Source organism: Gracilinanus agilis, chromosome 1, assembly GCF_016433145.1.
Source record: "Gracilinanus agilis isolate LMUSP501 chromosome 1, AgileGrace, whole genome shotgun sequence".
Lineage (NCBI taxonomy): Eukaryota > Metazoa > Chordata > Mammalia > Didelphimorphia > Didelphidae > Gracilinanus > Gracilinanus agilis.
In genome coordinates this window covers 111,021,821-111,027,820 of record NC_058130.1, presented here as the reverse complement: position 1 = coordinate 111,027,820, position 6,000 = coordinate 111,021,821, and positions in this window count along the sequence as shown.

Genomic DNA, 6,000 nt, shown 5'->3' with positions numbered 1-6,000 from the left:
ATATATATATATATATGTACATATATATATATAAATAAAATATGCATGTGGATACATACACATCATATATATTTATATGGCTCATAATAGAATCATAGGTTGATAACTGGAAGGAATCTTCTAGTCTAATTTTATAAATGAGGAGAGTGGGGCTCAGTAAAGTAAAATTACTAACCAAAGATCACTTAAGAAGAAAGTAGAAAGTGGCGGAGTCAAGATTTGATCCCAGGCCCTGTTATCCTAAATCTTACTTTTTTTCCCCTTTATGCAATGGCAACTTGCAAAAAGTAAAATTTGTTTATTTATTTAATTATGTAATCATTATTTAATAGGGTTTGTTGGGAAAACTAGGTTTTACTATGGTAAAACATCCACATTTAAAAATTAAATGTAAAAGAAAATAAAAATGTTAGAAAAATAGAATGAAAGAGTTATCTCATTTAAGGCATAAAACCAAATTCTTATTCATTGAGCTACCATGAGAAATTATCCAGGCACCTGAGAAAGTGTTCTAAATCTCTAATAACTAGAGAAATGCAAATCAAAACAACTCAGAGGTACCACCTCAACCTAGCAGATTGGCTAAAATGATAACAAAGGAAAGAAATGTTGGAGGGGATGTGGCAAAATTGGGACATTAATGCATTGCTGGTGGAGTTGTGAACTGATCCAACCATTCTGGATGGCAATTTGGAACTATGCCCAAAGAGCTCTAAAAGAAAGCCTGCCCTTAGAGCCATCCATAGCATTGCTGGGTTTGTACCCCAAAGAGATCATAGATAACAGACTTGTACGAAAATATTTATAGCCGCGCTTTTTGTGGTGGCAACAAACTGGAAAAGGAGGGTATGTCCTTCAATTGGGGAATGGCTGAACAAATTGTGGCATATGCTGGTGATGGAATACTATTGTGCTCATAGGAATAATGAACTGGAGGAATTCCATGTGAACTGGAAAGACCTCCAGGAATTGATGCGGAGTGAAAGGAGTAGAGCCAGAAGAACATTGTACACAGAGACCAATACACTGTGGTAAAATAGAATGTAATGGACTTCTGTACTGGCAGCAATGCAATGACCCAGGACAATTCTGAGGGATTTATGGTAAAGAATGCTACCCACATTCAAAGGAAGAACTGCAGTAGTGGAAACACAGAAGTAAAACAACCACCTGAACACATGGGCTGATGCGGACATGATTGGGGATGTAGACACTAAATGACCACACCAATGCAACTATCAATAATATGTAAATAAGTCTTGAATGATCACACATGTGAAAACCAGTGGAAATGTGTGTTGGATATGGGGGGAGGGGGTTAAAGGGGGGGTGAAGGGGAAAATAAAAACAGGAATCATGTAATCATGGAAAATTTTTCTAAAAAAATAAAATATTGGGGGCAGCTGGGTAGCTCAGTGGAGTGAAAGTCAGGCCTAGAGACAGGAGGTCCTAGGTTCAAACCTGGCCTCAGTCACTTCCCAGCTGTGTGACCCTGGGCAAGTCACTTGACCCCCATTGCCCACCCTTACCACTCTTCCACCTATGAGACAATACACCGAAGTACAAGGGTTTAAAAAAAAATAATTGATCACAAAAGAAAATTAAAAAAAAAATAAAATATTTAAATCTGAAAAAAAAAGAAATTATCTAGGGATAAGATAGATGATTAGTTTGTGTGATATTCTGAAAATTTTATAGCTTATCCCTCGACTAAAAATATCAGGTTGTTAAAAGGAAAAAAAGATTTGCAGCAGATTCTAGGGATACAGATATAAAGATTGAGCAATCGATAGTCTTTATATTCAAGAAACATATAGACTATTTTGGAAAACTTAAGTTTTATATTTTACAGATGAAGAAACTGAGTCCCTGCAAGATTTTGTGACTTGTCCTACTTTAAGTAGTGTCAGCATCAGGATCCAAACCCCATATTTTCCCTAAATGCAATATCCTCTATTATTTTGCTCAAAAAACTGATGTCTATTATGTACCACAAATTGGTATCGATATTCAGGGGCAACTTTTGATCCTAATATCAAATAATAGAATGACAACTTAGATAAGAAAATATATAAATCATCAATAATTACTTGAATAATATAAACAAAATGCAAATTAAAACCATACTAGAGTGTGCCACCCATGCCCACTAATTCGGCAGACCCTTAACTAGGAATTCTTGTTCCAGAGCAGTTCAATCTTATTTAATTAAAATGTGACTATTATGTGCCAGGCACTATGCCAATTGGAGACACTTAATAAAAAGACAGCTTTTGTCCTCAAGGATCTTAAGATTTAAAGGGAAAAACTGCACACAAAAGGAGATAGAAAGATAGATGAGGAGTGGGGATAACAGGAAGAAGAAAGGGTTGGGGAGGGACGGTGAGGTCTTATTTTATGGAGTTGAAAGAAGGCAGAGCAACAGATAAAAAATTTTTAATATTGTGAATAGAGAGGAATGGTACAGAATATATTCTTTCTGTTGTTGCAGAAAAGTGAGTGGAATTTAGTCACTGTCTAGCTTATATTCCATTTGAGTTTGGGAGAAGCCAAGCCCTAGGATAAAAGTTTCAGGCCATAGGATCCTGAAGAGTGAAAGCATAACTATTAAGATTGGGCTTGCAGAAGTCCATAGGGTGAGAAGAAGAGTTGTAAGTGTGCCAAATTCACCTTCTCTTACAGGAAACATATGCCTCCCCCCATGTTGTTGGGCTGTGTCCATGCTAGTTAGAGCTATGAAAATGAAGAAAAATAAATAACAAATGTTAAATAATAGTAAGCAATAGTAAGGATGTGAAGATATATATATTCGTATGCTCCTGACTCAAATTGGTATAGTCTTTTTGATAGAAATGTATCAATATATACTAAATATTTCTACAAATAACTATATTCTTTGATCCAGCAATCCCAATATTAAAAGAATATGCTTTAAATTTAGTTTTGTAAGAGAGAAAAAAAAGAATGCTTTTGGGGGGCTTTCTTTATATCACTTTTGGTTCAGAATTTTCACAACATGTTTTTAAGTTTTCATTTTCTGACTATCTTATGCATCACATATAGTTTCTCTGTGATTTTACTATAATTTGACTCCTAGTTAGTTACCTTCCAGTTCTAATTTCTCTGATATAATAATGACGTCCACTTTTAAGAACTAACCATGAGCCATTGACCTTTTGTGTAACATATTTACATTTTGATGGGAATTTAACCCAAAGGTGTAATTCTAAGAGTAAGAATTTCCAGCACCACATCGGACCAGTGGGAGAGATATTTGAGGCCCAGTAATTCTTTCAAATCACTGTTCAAAAAGCACCCTAGCCAATTCTGTCTTCTTTCAGGGACAACCCTATTAAATGATTCCTGATTTTGATAAAGCCCAGCTCTAGTCATGTCTTGGGTGGTTAACAGCAAAAGGTACCAGATTTCCCCTTCTTTCTCTCCTGACAGCCAAGAAAATAGTTGTCAGACCTCAGGAGAAAAATTGCCAGATCTTACACTGTGTGATCATATCTGAATTAAGCCTTTCCCCCTTTGTGTTCAGCTGATCATATCTTTGTGAGTTTTCTCCTCTTCTTTTAGTGAAAGGAATTTACTTCAGGAAAAAATAAAGACTTCCATATCTTACTATCTATGATAAAACTCTGTACCTCAATCTAGGATTCAAGGAGACATTCTCTCTTTGCTCTCCTCCACCCTTTTTTTTTGTTCTCTGCAAGTGAACTTTCTCCTTCAACTTCAATCAGATATTTAATACTTTGTGTTGATAAGGTTAGTCTCCTGAGTCTTAAATGAGTGGCTTGAAATGACACATTACACGTGCTTGAAGCTGGGAAATATTATGTGTTGGTGGATTGTAAGTCACTCAGGAGAAATATAATTTGCAGGAAATTGTAAAGGACTTTATGAGGGACTATTTTTCTTAGATTCCAGGAAATAGTGAGTCCCACTGTGGGTTTTTATGTGCCTGAAAATGACTTAGGAAAAAAAATAAAACATTCTCTGATGATTCAATGATGGAAGAGGCACACTTAGAAAGTCCAGGACATTTCCATTCCCAAATTTGGGGTGTGATACTTTCCAGAGAAAAGCCATGTGTCCTTTGGAGTAGTTGGGAGGAATGGTGGACAATTATAATTCTATAATTTCTCCTTTGAAAAAGTACTCACCACTGAAGAATTTAACTTGTTGGACTTATTGGAAAGGTGAACTAGCTCTACCCAACAAAACAAACTGAGACACCCTTTCTAGAGAAGCTACATTTTATAACTAAATATGGTCAGTATTTAATTAGTGGAATCATGTTGAGCTAGATCCATCCTGGCAAGATCTTATCCAAAGGGAGACTGTGTGGGTCAGTGGGAAAAATCCCAACTTTGGACCCTGAGAACTAATAATTGAACTAAGAGAGTTCTCTTAATTTGCTCATCTATAAGATAAGAGGCAATTGGTTCTAGATGAACCTCCAAGATACCACCCAGCTCCATTTTTATGTTTCCTGGAAATATAGAAAGAAGGGCAGGTAGAGAAAATGATTTTCCTGGGGGATGATACTGTGTGGAGATTGAAATGAAAGGAGAAAATGGATAAACAGAAAATCTCATAACAGCATGGAGTTTGTTAGTGCTATTTCTTGAAGTATAATAAACCTTCCAAAAGGACTTCCCTAGTTCAGAATTGTTGATAATGTGGCAGTCTGTCTTTGCATTGCTTATGAAGAGGTTGGGAAACAAGTTTGATTGCAAGTTTGATGGAGGCAGAGATCAAGGTTTGCTCATCTTTGGTGCCTTTCTGAAGCTATTTGCACAGAACCTTGCATATAGTGAGTGAGTGAGTGCTCAAAGTAGTAGTTGAATCAAATTGCAGCACGGTCTGTTTATACTACAGAAAATAAACTATTTAAGGACTTTACCACTTGAGTAGAATGGGAGTAAGAACTGATGAAGGCATGGGGAGAGAGGGAGAGGTTAAAATCAGCAAACTGGATATTTCTCAGCTCTTAAGGCTGTTGAGTTAATTCCTAAATAGCAAATATATTTTTGTAAGCACTGAAGTACATTCTAAAGCCTAATAAAAATACATGCTGGATTTTCAAGTAATTTTTGCATTATTGTTATTGTCCTCACCTCTAGTACAAGCAAATTGAGCTGACTATTATTAGTTTCATGGTGAGCAGTATATTATTTGGCTTATTTTTACACAATATATGGAAGGTAAATATGGAACATTCTCCAATGGTAAATATTATCTACAAATTTCATTATTCCAAATACAGTATCTGGTTTTTGTATTCTGGACCACTGGAGAGGAAAGGAGAAGAAAAAAGGTGAGTCCCTTAAATGTCTTTTTGAGACATTCAGGAGTCAGGAGATTATCTATTCTTCTTTGGAATGAATCCACATCTCAAGGTGGTTAATGCTTAGCTATATAACTTCTGTACCAAGTGCTTACAGTACTTATATATGCTCAGTATACAGTCATGTATAGAGACAGACTTGTTTGCATGTTGACCAGTCAATCTGAAAATTGGAGGACCTGCCCAGATACAGAAAAAAGGTTTGATTTCAAACTTATTATTTAAATGAGGGTTTTATATGTCAAATAAGTCTATAATTATGCCTTTCTAGACATCTCACTTTTTTCCCATTAGTTTTACATGCAAAGAAGCTTTAGAAACCCAGGGATATAAGCGAACTCATCCACTTCCTTTGTTGTAGGGAAAACTAGAAAGTATTTTCACAGAAGCTGAGTTGGATGCCATCTCAGAGGCCATTTGGTCCATCCTATATATGACACACAATCACTTTAACAAAAATGTGTAGTCTACTTTCTAGTGAAGACTCTCACCTGAAACAGTTTATTCTACTTTTGAATTGCTCTGATTGCTAGAATGTTTTCTCTTCATATTAATTACAGAGCCCAAGTGAGACTCTGTAACTTTGACTCCATGACAGTTTTTTAGGTACTTGAAAAACAAATAAACACCCCTTCTTCTCCAGT